Source organism: Phalangium opilio, unplaced genomic scaffold, assembly GCF_054372755.1.
Source record: "Phalangium opilio isolate 3A_F unplaced genomic scaffold, DU_Popi_V2 ptg000021l_1, whole genome shotgun sequence".
NCBI classification, from domain to species: Eukaryota; Metazoa; Arthropoda; class Arachnida; order Opiliones; family Phalangiidae; genus Phalangium; species Phalangium opilio.
The window spans coordinates 4,635,228-4,651,317 of record NW_028324153.1 but is presented as its reverse complement, the minus strand read 5'-3'; the positions used below and the strand labels follow the sequence as shown (position 1 = coordinate 4,651,317).

The 16,090-nt window shown below is 46.5% G+C and overlaps 3 non-coding genes across 3 annotated transcripts; all 3 read left to right on the top strand.

Moving 5' to 3' along the window:
- Positions 1-5,618: 5,618 nt before the first annotated feature.
- On the top strand, positions 5,619-5,691 carry TRNAS-GCU (transfer RNA serine (anticodon GCU)). Its single transcript has one exon. It is a non-coding gene; the product is annotated as a tRNA-Ser (tRNA).
- Positions 5,692-14,346: 8,655 nt separating this feature from the next.
- Positions 14,347-14,419, top strand: TRNAD-GUC (transfer RNA aspartic acid (anticodon GUC)). The gene has a single exon. It is a non-coding gene; the product is annotated as a tRNA-Asp (tRNA).
- Positions 14,420-15,376: 957 nt separating this feature from the next.
- TRNAD-GUC (transfer RNA aspartic acid (anticodon GUC)) lies at positions 15,377-15,449 on the top strand. The gene has a single exon. It is a non-coding gene; the product is annotated as a tRNA-Asp (tRNA).
- The last annotated feature ends 641 nt before the right edge of the window (positions 15,450-16,090 follow it).

Here is a 16,090-nt window from a genome sequence, read left to right as displayed (position 1 = left end):
AAATTTCTGAGCTTCCGTGTCTCAATGGTTAGCGCGTTCGGCTGTTAACAAATAGGTTGGTGGTTCGAGCCCACCCGGGAGCGGGGTTTTTGGATCTCAAATGTAACGTAAATAGCCAAAGTTTTTCCACAATACGTGACGACCATTTAATTTCTGAGCTTCCGTGGCTCAATGGTTAGCGCGTTCGGCTGTTAACCAATAGGTTGGTGGTTCGAGCCCATCCGGGAGCGGCGCTGTGAGGTATTAGATGTAACGTAAAATGTCAGAGTTTTTCCACAATACCTGACGAACATTTAATTTTTGGGATTCCGTGGCTCAATGATTAGCGCGTTCAGCTGTTAATCGAAAGGTTGAAGGTTCGAGCCCACCCGGGAGAGGTGTTGTGGCGTCTCAGATGTAGCGTAAAAAGTCAAAACTTTTCCACAATACGTGACAACCATTTAATTTCTGAACTTCCGTGGCTCAATGGTTAGCGCGTTCGGCTGTTAACCAATAGGTTGGTGGTTTGAGCCCATCCGGGAGCGGTGTTGTGACGTCTCAGATGTGACGTAAAAAGCCAAAGTTTTTCCACAATACCTGACGACCATTTAATTTTTGGGCTTCCGTGGCGCAATGGTTAGCGCGTTCAGCTGCTATTCAAAAGACTGGTGGTTTGAGCCCTCCCGGGGGCGGTGTTGTGACGTCTCAGATGTAACATAAAATGTCAGAGTTTTTCCACAATACCTGACGAACATTGAATTTTTGGGCTTCCGTGGCGCAATGGTTAGGGCGTTCAGCTGTTAATCGGAAGGTTGGTGGTTCGAGCCCACCCGGGAGAGGTGTTGTGGGGTCTCGGATGTATCGTAAAAAGTCAAAACTTTTCCACAATACGTGACAACCATTTAAATTCTGAGCTTCGGTGGCTCAATGGTTAGTGAGTTCGGCTGGTAACCAATAGGTTGGTGGTTCGAGCCCACCCGAGAGCGGTGCTTTGGGATCTCAAGTGTAACGTAGAAAGCCAAAATTTTTCCACAATACCTGACGACCATTCAATTTTTGGGCTTCCGTGGCGCAATGGTTAGCGCGTTCGGCTGTTAACCAATAGGTTGGTGGTTCGAGCCCACCCGGGAGCGGTGTTGTGGGATCTCAAATGTAACGTAGAAAGCCAAAGTTTTCCACAATACCTGACGACCATTTAATTTTTGGGCTTCCTTGGCGCAATGGTTAGCGTGTTCGGCTGTTAACCGAAAGGTTGGTGGTTCGAGCCCAACCGGGAGAGGTGTTGTAGGGTCTCAGATGTAACGTAATAAGTCATAACTCATCCACAATACCTGACAACAATTTAATTTCTGAGCTTCCGTGGCTCAAGGGCTAGCGCGTTCAGCTGTTAACCAATATGTTGGTGGTTCGAGCCCATCCGGGAGCGGTGTTGTGAGGTCTCAGTTGTAACATAAAATGTCAGAGTTTTTCCACAATACATAACGAACATTTAATATTTGGGCTTCCGTGGCGCAATGATTAGCGCGTTCAGCTGTTAATCGAAAGAATGGTTAGCGCGTTCGGCTGTTAACCAATAGGTTGGTGGTTCGAGCCCTCCCGGGAGCGGTGTTGTGACGTCTCAGATGTAACGTAAAATGTCAGAGGTTTTCCACAATACCTGACAACCATTTAATTTTTGGGCATCCGTGGCGCAATGGTTAGCGCGTTCAGCTGTTAATCGAAAGGTTGGTGGTTCGAGCCCACCCGGTAGAGGTGTTGTAGGGTCTCAGATGTAGCGTAAAAAGTCAAAACTTTACCACAATACGTTACAACAATTTAATTTCTGAGCTTCCGTGGCTCATTAGTTAGCGCGTTCGGCTGTTAACCAATAGGTTGGTGGTTCGAGCCCATCCGGGAGCGCTGTTGTGAGGGCTCAGATGTGACGTAAAAGGACAAGGTTTTTACACAATACCTGACGAGCATTTAATTTTTGGGCTTCCGTGGCGCAATGGTTAGCGCGTTCAGCTGTTAACCAATAGCTTGGTGGTTCGAGCCCACCCGGGAGCGGTGTTGTGGGATCTCAAATGTAACGTAGAAAGCCAAAGTTTTTCCACAATACCTGGCGAACATTTAATTTTTGGGCTTCCGTGGCGCAATGGTTAGCGCGTTCAGCTGTTAATCGAAAGGTTGGTGGTTTGAGCCCACCCGGGAGAGGTGTTGTGGGGTCTCAGATGTAGCGTAAAAAGTCAAAACTTTTCCACAATACGTGTCAACCATTTAATTTCTGAGCTTCCGTGGCTCAATGGTTAGCGCGTTCGGCTGTTAACCAATAGGTTGGTGGTTCGAGCCCACCCGGAAGCGGTGTTGTGAGGTCTGAGATGTAGCGTGAAAAGTCGTAACTTTTCAACAATACCTGACAACCATTTAATTTCTGAGCTTCCGTGGCTCAATGGTTAGCGCGTTCGGCTGTTAACCAATAGGTTGGTGGTTCGAGCCCATTCGGGAGCGGTGTTGTGACGTCTCAGATGTAACGTAAAATGTCAGAGTTTTCCACAATACCTGACGAACATTTAATTTTTGGGGTTCCGTGGCTCAATGGTTAGTCCGTTCGGCTGTTAGCCAATAGGTTGGTGGTTCGAGCCCTCCCGTGAGCGGTGTTGTGACGTCTCAGATGTAACGTAAAATGTCAGAGTTTTTCCACAATATCTGACGAGCATTTAATTTTTGGGCTTCAGTGGCGCCATGGTCAGCGCGTTCAGCTGTTAACCGAAAGGTTGGTGGTTCGAGCCCAAACGAGAGAGGTTTTGTGGGGTCTGAGATGTAGCGTGAAAAGTCGTAACTTTTCAACAATACCTGACAGCCATTTAATTTCTGAGCTTCCGTGGCTCAATGGTTAGCGCGTTCGGCTGTTAACCAATAGGTTGGTGGTTCGAGCCCATTCGGGAGCGGTGTTGTGACGTCTCAGATGTAACGTAAAATGTCAGAGTTTTTCCACAATACCTGTCGAACATTTAATTTTTGGGCTTCCGTGGCTCAATGGTTAGTGCGTTCGGCTGTTAGCCAATAGGTTGGTGGTTCGAGCCCTCCCGTGAGCGGTGTTGTGACGTCTCAGATGTAACGTAAAATGTCAGAGTTTTTCCACAATACCTGACGAGCATTTAATTCTTGGGCTTCCGTGGCGCAATGGTTAACGCGTTCAGCTGTTAATCGAAAGGTTGGTGGTTCGAGCCCACCCGGGAGAAGTGTTGTGGGGTCTCAGATGAAGTGTAAAAAGTCAAAACTTTCCACAATACCCGACAACCAATAAATTTCTGAGCTTCCGTGTCTCAATGGTTAGCGCGTTCGGCTGTTAACAAATAGGTTGGTGGTTCGAGCCCAAACGGGAGCGGGGTTTTTGGATCTCAAATGTAACGTAAATAGCCAAAGTTTTTCCACAGTACCTGACGACCATTTAATTTTTGGGCGTCCGTGGCGAATGGTTAGCGCGTTCGGCTGTTAACCGAAAGGTTGGTGGTTCGAGCCCATCCGGGAGCGGTGTTGTGAGGTCTCAGATGTGAAGTAAAAGTCAAAGTCTTCCTCAATACCTGACGAAAATTTAATTTTTGGGCTTCAGTAGCGCCATGGTCAGCGCGTTCAGCTGTTAATCGAAAGGTTGGTGGTTCGAGCCCATCCGGGAGCGGTGTTGTGAGGTCTCAGATGTGACGTAAAAAGTCAAAACTTTTCCACAATACCCGACAACCAATAAATTTCTGAGCTTCCGTGGCTCAATGGTTATCGCGTTCGGCTGTTAACCAATAGGTTGGTGGTTCGAGCCCATTCGGGAGCGGTGTTGTGACGTCTCAGATGTAACGTAAAATGTCAGAGTTTTACCACAATACCTGACGAACATTTAATTTTTGGGCTTCCGTGGCTCAATGGTTAGCGCGTTCGGCTGTTAACCAATAGGTTGGTTTTTCGAGCCCTCCCGGGAGCGCTGTTGTGACGTCTCAGATGTAACGTAAAAGGTCACAGTTTTTCCACAATACCTGACGAGCATTTAACTTTTGGTCTTCCGTGGCGCAATGGTTAGCGCGTTCAGATGTTAATCGAAAGGTTGGTGGTTCGAGCCCATAAGGGAAAGGTGTTGTGGGGTCTCAGATGTAGCGTAAAAAGTCAAAACTTTTCCACAATACGTGACAACCATTTAATTTCTGAGCTTCCGTGGCTCAATGGTTAGCGCGTTCGGCTGTTAATCGAAAGGTTGGTGGTTCGAGCCCATCCGGGAGCGGTGTTGTGAGGTCTCAGATGTAGCGTGAAAAGTCAAACTTTTTCCATAATACGTAATAACCATTTATTTTCTGAGCTTTCGTGGTTCAATGGTTAGCGCGTTCGGCTGTTAACCAATAGGTTGGTGGTTCGATCCCACCCGGGAGATGTGTTTTTGGATCTCAAATTTAAGGTAAATAGCCAAAGTTTTTCCACAATACCTGACGACCATTTAATTTTTGGGCGTCCGTGGCGAATGGTTAGCGCGTTCGGCTGTTAACCGAAAGGTTGGTGGTTCGAGCCCACCCGGGAAAGGTGTTGTGGGGTCTCAGATGTAGCGTAAAAAGTCAAAACTTTTCCACAATACGTGATAACCATTTATTTTCTGAGCTTTCGTGGTTCAATGGTTAGCGCGTTCGGCTGTTAACCAATAGGTTGGTGGTTCGAGCCCACCCGGGAGCGGTGTTTTTGGATCTCAAATTTAACGTAAATAGCCAAAGTTTTTCCACAATACCTGACGACCATTTAATTTTTGGGCGTCCGTGGCGAATGGTTAGCGCGTTCGGCTGTTAACCGAAAGGTTGGTGGTTCGAGCCCATCCGGGAGCGGTGTTGTGAGGTCTCAGATGTGAAGTAAAAGTCAAAGTCTTCCTCAATACCTGACGAAAATTTAATTTTTGGGCTTCAGTAGCGCCATGGTCAGCGCGTTCAGATGTTAACCGAAAGATTGGTGGTTCGAGCCCAAACGAGAGAGGTTATGTGGGGTCTGATATGTAGCGTGAAAAGTCGTAACTTTTCAACATTAACTGACAACCATTTAATTTCTGAGCTTGCGTGGCTCAATGGTTAGCGCGTTCGGCTGTTGACCAATAGGTTGGTGGTTCGAGCCCATTCGGGAGCGGTGTTGTGACGTCTCAGATGTAACGTAAAATGTCAGAGTTTTTCCACAATCACTGACGAACATTTAATTTTTGGGCTTCCTTGGCTCAATGGTTAGTGCGTTCGGCTGTTAGCCAATAGGTTGGTGGTTCGAGCCCTCCCGGGAGCGGTGTTGTGACGTCTCAGATGTAACGTAAAATGTCAGAGTTTTTCCACAATTCCTGACGAGCATTTAATTTTTGGGCTTCCGTGGCGCAATGGTTATCGCGTTCAGCTGTTAATCGAAAGGTTGGTGGTTCGAGCCCACCCGGGAGAGGTGTTGTGGGGTCTCAGATGTAGCGTAAAAAGTCAAAACTTTTCCACAATACGTGTCAACCATTTAATTTCTGAGCTTCAGTGGCTCAATGGTTAGCGCGTTCGGCTGTTAACCAATAGGTTGGTGGTTCGAGCCCACCCGGGAGCGGTGTTGTGGGATCTCAATTGTAACGTAGAAAGCCAAAGTTTTTCCACAATACCTGACGACCATCTAATTTTTGGGCTTCCGTGGCGCAATGGTTAGCGCGTTCGGCTGCTAACCAATAGGTTGGTGGTTCGAGCCCATCCGGGAGCGGTGTTGTGAGGTCTCAGATGTGACGTAAAAAGTCAAGGTTTTTACACAATACCTGACGAACATTTAATTTTTGGGCTTCCGTGGCGCAATGGTTAACGCGTTCAGCTGTTAATCGAAAGGTTGGTGGTTCGAGCCCACCCGGGAGAAGTGTTGTGGGGTCTCAGATGTAGTGTAAAAAGTCAAAACTTTTCCACAATACCCGACAACCATTAAATTTCTGAGCTTCCGTGGCTCAATGGTTAGCGCGTTCGGCTGTTAACCAATAGGTTGGTGGTTCGAGCCCATTCGGGAGCGGTGTTTTGACGTCTCAGATGTAACGTAAAATGTCAGAGTTTTTCCACAATACCTGACGAGCATTTAATTTTTGAGCTTCCGTGCCGCAATGGTTAGCGCGTTCAGCTGTTAATCGAATGGTTGGTGGTTCGAGCCTACCCGGGAGAGGTGTTGTAGGGTCTGAGATGTAACGTGAAAAGTCATAACTTATCCACAATACCTTACAACCATTTAATTTCTGAGCTTCCGTGGCTTAATGGTTAGCGCGTTCGGCTGTTAATCGAAAGGTTGGTGGTTCTAGCCCATCCGGGAGCGGTGTTGTGAGGTCTCAGATGTGACGTAAAAAGTCAAGGTTTTTACACAATACCTGACAAGCATTTAATTTTCGGGCTTCCGTGGCGAAATGGTTAACGCGTTCAGCTGTTAATCGAAAGGTTGGTGGTTCGAGCCCACCCGGGAGAAGTGTTGTGGAGTCTCAGATGTAGTGTAAAAAGTCAAAACTTTTCCACAATACCCGTCAACCATTTAATTTTTGGGCTTCCGTGGCTCAATGGTTAGCGCGTTCGGCTGTTAACCAATAGGTTGGTGGTTCGAGCCCTCCCGGGAGCGGTGTTGTGACGTCTCAGATGTAACGTAAAATGTCAGAGTTTTTTTACAATATCTGACGAGCATTTAATTTTTGGGCTTCCGTGGCTCAATGGTTAGCGCGTTCAGCTGTTAATCGAATGGTTGGTGGTTCGAGCCCACCCGGGAGAGGTGTTGTGGGGTCTCAGATGTAGCGTAAAAAGTCAAAACTTTTCCACAATACGTGACAACCATTTAATTTCTGAGCTTCCGTGGCTCAATGGTTAGCGCGTTCGGCTGTTAATCGAAAGGTTGGTGGTTCGAGCCCATCCGGGAGCGGTGTTGTGAGGTCCCAGATGTAGAGTGAAAAGTCAAACTTTTTCCATAATACGTGATAACCATTTATTTTCTGACCTTTCGTGGCTCAATGGTTAGCGCGTTCGTCTGTTAACCAATAGGTTGGTGGGTCGAGCCCACCCGGGAGCGGTGTTTTTACCTCTCCGAGTGACGTATGTCACGGAGAGGTTCTGTAACGATCGTGTGTGTCTGTCTGTCTGTCTGTGTGTCTGTGTGTGTGTCTGTTGTTACACCCACGTGACCGCGTTCGCAGTTTCCAAATCGGAGCAAACGTGTTCGCCATTTCCGAACTGCTTTCACAGTCACGGAAATGGCTACTCTACTTGAGTTCCCACACCACCATCTTCTGGTCTTTGTCCATCCCACACGGACACCAGTCTGTACTTACTGGCTTCTAACACCACCATCTTCTGGTCATTGTCCACCCCACATGGACACCAGTCTGAACACACTGGCTTCTAACACCACCATCTTCTGGTCTTTGTTTTTGTCCATCCCACATGGACACCAGTCTGTACTTACTGGCTTCTAACACCACCATCTTCTGGTCATTGTCCATCCCACATGGACACCAGTCTGTACACACTGGCTTCTAACACCACCATCTTCTGGTCTTTGTTTTTGTCCATCTCACATGGATACCAGTCTGTACACCTGGCTTCTACACCACCATCTGCTAGTCTTTGTTTTTGTCCATCCCACATGGACACCAGTCTGCACACCTGGCTTCTACTCCATCGTCATCGTTTGAATTAAGACATTCGCGGCGATCAGCTAGGGTTACGAGAAACGTCTAGCCTCCCTAAGGTGGGTTGTCCACCAAAGGTTTTCGCAATTGCGGTTGTTCTTGCTTTGAATTGTAGTTCGACACCCTTATATACTACCTATTTGAGTAAGGCGACGCAACGGGCGTATGCTTCATTTCAAACGCCAATATTTGTCAGGTCTCTCAAGAATGTTTAATTGTTCTTTATCAAAACGATGTAACGCTCAATAAGGCAAACAACTGACGAAGAAAATATTTAATATTAATTATATTTATTTTAATATTTAAGATAATCTCTTTTCTCAACTCAAAATTAATACGGAAAGAGTTAAAAAGCAGTCTATGTTTTTGTCTGTGTGTGTGTCCGTCCATTGTTACACTAGTGCGTCGCGTTAGCAGTTAGCCTTGTGTTGATGTGTTAAGAAATCATACAGAACCTTAATATTCCCTTTTTCCATAATATAAAGTGAATATGTGGAAGTATTTTTCGTAATTATGATGCATTTAGTACTTTTGTAGCTTTAAAGCTCTGTTTCATTTTGATATTCCAAAGATTTTTTTTAATATTGTTATTTGAAATGGTTGTTTATATATTACTTAAGCTATACTACAACTGTATATAGAATAATCCTTGGTTTAGTGATTTCATGAAGAAAACTAAGACCTAGACTCCGGCGGGTATAACAAGCGCGCATTATCCGCAATAGGCTTAGTGAAACAAAGAGTAATTAATTGAGGCCTGAGGTGAAGTAAACTTTTGGCTTTGATTTTCGTCTCTGAAATGAAGAGACATTAACGGTTCAGAGTGAGCCGAAAGTTAAATACACTCTTAAATAATCAGGTTAAGATTTTAAAATAGAAGAAAAGATGGTGGCAATTAGATTAGTAAAAGGGCTTGTGGTAAACGGGTAGTAGGTACAGACTTATTATTCCCTTTATGGTGCGTATTGACTATTAGAGCGTCTAGCTACAATTCAGCTTTGGTGTTATTTAACGTTAACATTCATGTTGGCAAATTAAGAATATTGTTGAGGTGAGACGAGACAATAGTGTTTACACTGCAAACCAGTTGTGAATGTAGCTATCAGAATATACGGTAAACAGCTGAAGCGTAGACTTCATTTCCTGTTCTTTTCCCCATTGACTGATTTCCATGTGTCCAAGATTTGGATGTAAAATGTCGTCTGCTTTACTGTACATTCACTATGTTTGGAATACTGCTTCAATATTTCGTAAACTTTTACTTCAAAAAAGTGAAATAATTCCATATCTAGGTAAATAAGTTTGTAGTAGTAGACCTCTTGACTCGGAGAGGTAATATTTTGGTTTTCCCAACTTGTTGGATCTCAAATGTAACGTAAATAGCCAAAGTTTTTCCACAATACCTGACGACAATTTAATTTTTGGGCGTCCGTGGCGAATGGTTAGCGCGTTCGGCTGTTAACCGAAAGCTTGGTGGTTCGAGCCCATCCGGGAGCGGTGTTGTGAGGTCTCAGATGTTAAGTAAAAAGTTAAAGTTTTTCCACAATACCTGACGAACATTTAATTTTTGGGCTTCCGTGGCGCAATGGTTAGCGCGTTCAGCTGTTAATCCAAAGGTTGGTGGTTCGAGCCGACCCGGAAGAGGTTTTGTGGGGTCTCAGATGTAGCGTGAAAAGTCGTAACTTTTCAACAATACCTGACAACCATTTATTTTCTGAGCTTCCGGGGCTCAATGGTTAGCGCGTTCGGTTTTTAACCAATAGGTTGGTGGTTCGAGCCCACCCGGGAACGGTGTTGTGAGGTCCCAGATGTGACGTAAAAAGTCAATGTGTTTCCACAATAAGTGACGACCATTTAATTTTTGGCTTCCGTGGCGCAATGGTTAGCGCGTTCGGCTGTTAACCAATAGGTTGGTGGTTCGAGCCCACCCGGGAACGGTGTTGTGAGGTCCCAGATGTGACGTAAAAAGTCAATGTGTTTCCACAATAAATGACGACCATTTAATTTTTGGCTTCCGTGGCGCAATGGTTAGCGCGTTCGGCTGTTAACCGAAAGGTTGGTCGTTCGAGCCCACCCGGAAGAGGTGTTGTGGGGTCTCAGATGTAGCGTGAAAAGTCATAACTTTTCCACAATACCTGACAACCATTTAATTTCTGATCTTCCGTGGTTCAATGGTTAGCGCGTTCGGCTGTTAACCGAAAGCTTGGTGGTTCGAGCCCATCCGGGAGCGGTGTTGTGAGGTCTCAGATGTGAAGTAGAAAGTTAAAGTTTTACCTCAATACCTGACGAAAATTTAATTTTTGGGCTTCATTGGCGCAATGGTCAGTGCGTTCAGCTGTTAATTGAAAGGTTGGTGGTTCGAGCCCAATCGAGAGAGGTTTTGTGGGGTCTCAGATGTAGCGTGAAAAGTCGAAACTTTTCTACAATACCTGACAAACATTTAATTTCTGAGCTTCCGTGGCTCAATGGTTAGCGCGTTCGTCTGTTAACCAATAGGTTGGTGGTTCTAGCCCATCCGGGAGCGGTGTTGTGAGGTCTCAGATGTAACGTAAAATGTCAGAGTTTTTCCACAATACCTGACGAACATTTAATTTTTGGGCTTCCGTGGCGCAATGGTTAGCGCGTTCAGCTGTTAATCGAAAGGTTGGTGGTTCGAGCCGACCCGGAAGAGGTTTTGTGGGGTCTCAGATGAAGCGTGAAAAGTCGTAACTTTTCAACAATACCTGACAACCATTTATTTTCTGAGCTTCAGGGGCTCAATGGTTTGCGCGTTCGGCTGTTAACCAACAGGTTGGTGATTCGAGCCCACTCGGGAGCGGTGTTTTGGGATCTCAAATGTAACGTAGAAAGCCAAAGTTTTTCCACAATACCTGACGACCATTTATTTTCTGAGCTTCCGTGGCTCAATGGTTAGCGCGTTCGGCTGTTAACCAATAGGTTGGTGGTTCGAGCCCACCCGGGAACTGTGTTGTGAGGTCTCAGATGTGACGTAAAAAGTCAATGTGTTTCCACAATAAATGACGACCATTTAATTTTTGGCTTCCGTGGCGCAATGGTTAGCGCGTTCGGCTGTTAACCGAAAGGTTGGTCGTTCGAGCCCACCCGGAAGAGGTGTTGTGGGGTCTCAGATGTAGCGTAAAAAGTCATAACTTTTCCACAATACCTGACAACCATTTAATTTCTGATCTTCCGTGGTTCAATGGTTAGCGCGTTCAGCTGTCAACCGAAAGGTTGGTGGTTCGAGCCCACCCAGAAGAGTTGCTGTGGGGTCCCAGATTTAGCGTAAAAATTCAAAACTTTTCCACAATACGTAATAACCATTTGTTTTCTGAGCTTCTGTGGCACAATGGTTAGCGCGTTCGGCTGTTAACCAATAGGTTGTTGGTTCGAGCCCACCCGGGAGCGGTGTTTTGGGATCTCAAATGTAACGTAGAAAGCCAAAGTTTTTCCACAATACCTGACGATCATTTTTTTTCTGAGCTTACGTGGCTCAATGGTTAGCGCGTTCGGCTGTTAACCAATAGGTTGGTGGTTCAAGCCCACCCGGGAACGGTGTTTTGGAATCTCAAATGTAACGTAGAAAGCCAAAGTTTTTCCAAAATACCTGACCACCATTTATTTTCTGAACTTCCGTGGCTCGATGGTTAGCGCGTTCGGCTGTTAACTAATAGGTTGGTGGTTCGAGCCCACCCGGGAGCGGTGTTTTGGGATCTCAAATGTAACGTAGAAAGCCAACGTTTTTCCACAATACCTGACGACCATTTATTTTCTGAGCTTCCGTGGCTCAATGGTTAGCGCGTTCGGCTGTTAACCAATAGGTTGGTGGTTCGAGCCCACCCGGGAACGGTGTTTTGGAATCTCAAATGTAACGTAGAAAGCCAAAGTTTTTCCACAATACCTGGCGACCATTTAAATTTTGGGCGTCCGTGGCGCCATGGTTATTGCGTTCGGCTGTTAACCGAAAGTTTAGTGGTTCGAGCCCACCCGGGAGAGGTGTTGTGGGGTCTAAGATGTAACGTTAATAGCAAATGTTTTTCCATAATACCTGACGACCATTTAAATTTTGGGCTTCCGTGGCGCAATGGTTAGCGCGTTGGGCTGTTAACCGAAAGGTTGGTGGTTCGAGGCCATCCGGGAGCGGTGTTGTGAGGTCTCAGATGTAACGTGAAAAGTCAAACCTTTTCCATAATTCGTGATAACCATTTATTTTCTGAGCTTCCGTGGCTCAATGGTTAGCGCGTTCGGCTGTTAACCAATAGGTTGGTGGTTCGAGCCCACCCGGGAGCGGTGTTTTGGGATCTCAAATGTAACGTAGATAGCCAAAGTTTTTCCACAATACCTGACGATCATTTATTTTCTGAGCTTCCGTGGCTCAATGGTTAGCGCGTTCGGCTGTTAACCAATAGGTTGGTGGTTCGAGTCCACCCGGGAGCGGTGTTTTGGGATCTCAAATGTAACGTGGAAAGCCAAAGTTTTTCCACAATACCTGACGACCATTTAATTTTTTGGCGTCCGTGGCGCAATGGTTAGCGCGTTCGGCTGTTAAACGAAAAATTAGTGGTTCGAGCCCACCCGGGAGAGGTGTTGTGGGGTCTCAGATGTAACGTAAGTAGCAAATGTTTTTCCACAATACCTGACGACCATTTAATTTTTGGGCTTCCGTGGCTCAATGGTTAGCGCGTTCGGCTGTTAACCGAAAGGTTGGTGGTTCGAGACCACCCGGGAGAGGTGCTGTGGGGTCTCAGATGTAGCGTGAAAAGTGATAACTTTTGCACAATACCTGACAACCATTTAATTTCTGATCTTCCGTGGTTCAATGGTTAGCGCGTTCAGCTGTTAATCGAAAGGTTGGTGGTTCGAGCCCACCCGGGAGAGGTGTTGTGGGGTCTCAGATGTAGCGTAAAAAGTCAAAACTTTTCCACAATACGTGACAACCATTTAATTTCTGAGCTTCCGTGGCTCAATGGTTAGCGCGTTCGGCTGTTAACCAATCGGTTGGTGGGTCGAGCCCAGCCGGGAGTGGTGTTGTGGGATCTCAAATGTAACGTAGAAAGCCAAAGTTTTTCCACAATACCTGACGACCAATAGCTTTTTGGGCTTCCGTGGCGCAATGGTTAGCGCGTTCGGCTGTTAACCGAAAGGTTGGTGGTTCGAGCCCACCCGGGAGAGGTGTTGTGAGGTCTCAGATGTAACGTGAAAAGTCAAACCTTTTCCATAATTCGTGATAACCATTTATTTTCTGAGCTTCCGTGGCTCAATGGTTAGCGCGATCGGCTGTTAACCAATAGGTTGGTGGTTCGAGCCCACCCGGGAGCGGTGTTTTGGGATCTCAAATGTAACGTAGAAAGCCAAAGTTTTTCCACAATACCTGACGATCATTTATTTTCTGAGCTTCCGTGGCTCAATGGTTAGCGCGTTCGGCTGTTAACCAATAGGTTGGTGGTTCGAGCCCACCCGGGAGCGGTGTTTTGGGATCTCAAATGTAACGTGGAAAGCCAAAGTTTTTCCACAATACCTGACGACCATTTAATTTTTTGGCGTCCGTGGCGCTATGGTTAGCGCGTTCGGCTGTTAAACGAAAAATTAGTGGTTCGAGCCCACCCGGGAGAGGTGTTGTGGGGTCTCAGATGTAACGTAAGTAGCAAATGTTTTTCCACAATACCTGACGACCATTTAATTTTTGGGCTTCCGTGGCTCAATGGTTAGCGCGTTCGGCTGTTAACCGAAAGGTTGGTGGTTCGAGACCACCCCGGAGAGGTGCTGTGGGGTCTCAGATGTAGCGTGAAAAGTCAAAACTTTTCCACAATACGTGACAACCATTTAATTTCTGAGCTTCCGTGGCTCAATGGTTAGCGCGTTCGGCTGTTAACCAATCGGTTGGTGGGTCGAGCCCACCCGGGAGTGGTGTTGTGGGATCTCAAATGTAACGTAGAAAGCCAAAGTTTTTCCACAATACCTGACGACCATTAGCTTTTTGGGCTTCCGTGGCGCAATGGTTAGCGCGTTCGGCTGTTAACCGAAAGGTTGGTGGTTCGAGCCCACCCAGGAGAGGTGTTGTAGGGTCTCAGATGTAACGTAAAAAGTCATAACTTTTCCACAATACCTGACATCCATTTAATTTCTGAGCTTCCGTGGCTCAATGGTTAGCGTGTTCGGCTGTTAACCAATAGGTTGGTGGTTCGAGCCCATCCGGGAGTGGTGTTGTGGGATCTCAAATGTAACGTAGAAAGCCAAAGTTTTTCCACAATACCTGACGACCATTAGCTTTTTGGGCTTCCGTGGCGCAATGGTTAGCGCGTTCGGCTGTTAACCGAAAGGTTGGTGGTTCGAGCCCACCCGGGAGAGGTGTTGTAGGGTCTCAGATGTAACGTAAAAAGTCATAACTTTTCCACAATACCTGACATCCATTTAATTCTGAGCTTCCGTGGCTCAATGGTTAGCGTGTTCGGCTGTTAACCAATAGGTTGGTGGTTCGACCCCATCCGGGAGCGGTGTTGTGACGTCTCAGATGTGACGTAAAAAGTCAAGGTTTTTTCCACCATACCTGACGACCATTTCATTTTTGGGCTTCCGTGGCGCAATGGTTAGCTCGTTCAGCTGCTATTCAAAGGACGGGTGGTTTTAGCCCTCCCGGGAGCGGTGTTGTGAAGTCTCAGATGTAACGTAAAAAGTCAAGGTTTTTACACAATACCTGACGAACATTTAATTTTTGGGCTTCCGTGGCGCAATGGTTAGCGCGTTCGGCTGTCATCCGAAAGGTTGGTGGTTCGAGCCCATCCGGGAGCGGTGTTGTGAGGTCTCAGATGTAGCGTGAAAAGTCAAACCTTTTCCATAATTCTTGATAACCATTTATTTTCTGAGCTTCCGTAGCTCAATGGTTAGCGCGTTCGGCTGTTAACCAATAGGTTGGTGGTTCGAGCCCACCCGGGAGCGGTGTTTTGGGATCTCAAATGTAACGTAGATAGCCAAAGTTTTTCCACAATACCTGACGATCACTTATTTTCTGAGCTTCCGTGGCTCAATGGTTAGCGCGTTCGGCTGTTAACCGAAAGGTTGGTGGTTCGAGACCACCCCGGAGAGGTGCTGTGGGGTCTCAGATGTAGCGTGAAAAGTCAAAACTTTTCCACAATACGTGACAACCATTTAATTTCTGAGCTTCCGTGGCTCAATGGTTAGCGCGTTCGGCTGTTAACCAATCGGTTGGTGGGTCGAGCCCACCCGGGAGTGGTGTTGTGGGATCTCAAATGTAACGTAGAAAGCCAAAGTTTTTCCACAATACCTGACGACCATTAGCTTTTTGGGCTTCCGTGGCGCAATGGTTAGCGCGTTCGGCTGTTAACCGAAAGGTTGGTGGTTCGAGCCCACCCGGGAGAGGTGTTGTAGGGTCTCAGATGTAACGTAAAAAGTCATAACTTTTCCACAATACCTGACATCCATTTAATTTCTGAGCTTCCGTGGCTCAATGGTTAGCGTGTTCGGCTGTTAACCAATAGGTTGGTGGTTCGAGCCCATCCGGGAGCGGTGTTGTGACGTCTCAGATGTGACGTAAAAAGTCAAGGTTTTTTCCACCATACCTGACGACCATTTCATTTTTGGGCTTCCGTGGCGCAATGGTTAGCTCGTTCAGCTGCTATTCAAAGGACGGGTGGTTTTAGCCCTCCCGGGAGCGGTGTTGTGAAGTCTCAGATGTAACGTAAAAAGTCAAGGTTTTTACACAATACCTGACGAACATTTAATTTTTGGGCTTCCGTGGCGCAATGGTTAGCGCGTTCGGCTGTCATCCGAAAGGTTGGTGGTTCGAGCCCATCCGGGAGCGGTGTTGTGAGGTCTCAGATGTAGCGTGAAAAGTCAAACCTTTTCCATAATTCTTGATAACCATTTATTTTCTGAGCTTCCGTAGCTCAATGCTTAGCGCGTTCGGCTGTTAATCAATAGGTTGGTGGTTCGAGCCCACCCGGGAGCGGTGTTTTGGGATCTCAAATGTAACGTAGAAAGCCAAAGTTTTTCCACAATACCTGACGATCATTTATTTTCTGAGCTTCTGTGGCTCAATGGTTAGCGCGTTCGGCTGTTAATCAATAGGTTGGTGGTTCGAGCCCACCCGGGAGCGGTGTTTTGGGATCTCAAATGTAACGTAGAAAGCCAAAGTTTTTCCACAATACCTGACGACCATTTAATTTTTTGGCGTCCGTTGCGCAATGGTTAGCGCGTTCTGCTGTTAACCGAAAGGTTGTTGGTTCGAGCCTATCCGGGAGCGGTGTTGTGAGTTCTCAGATATGACGTAAGAAGTCAAGGCTTTTCAACAATACCTGACGACCCTTTAATATTTAGGCTTCCGTGGCGCAATGGTTAGCGCGTTCAGCTGTTATTCACTATACCTGACAACCATTTAATTTCTGAGCTTCCGTGGCTCAATGTTTAGCGCGTTCGGCTGTTAACAAATAGGTTGGTGGTTCG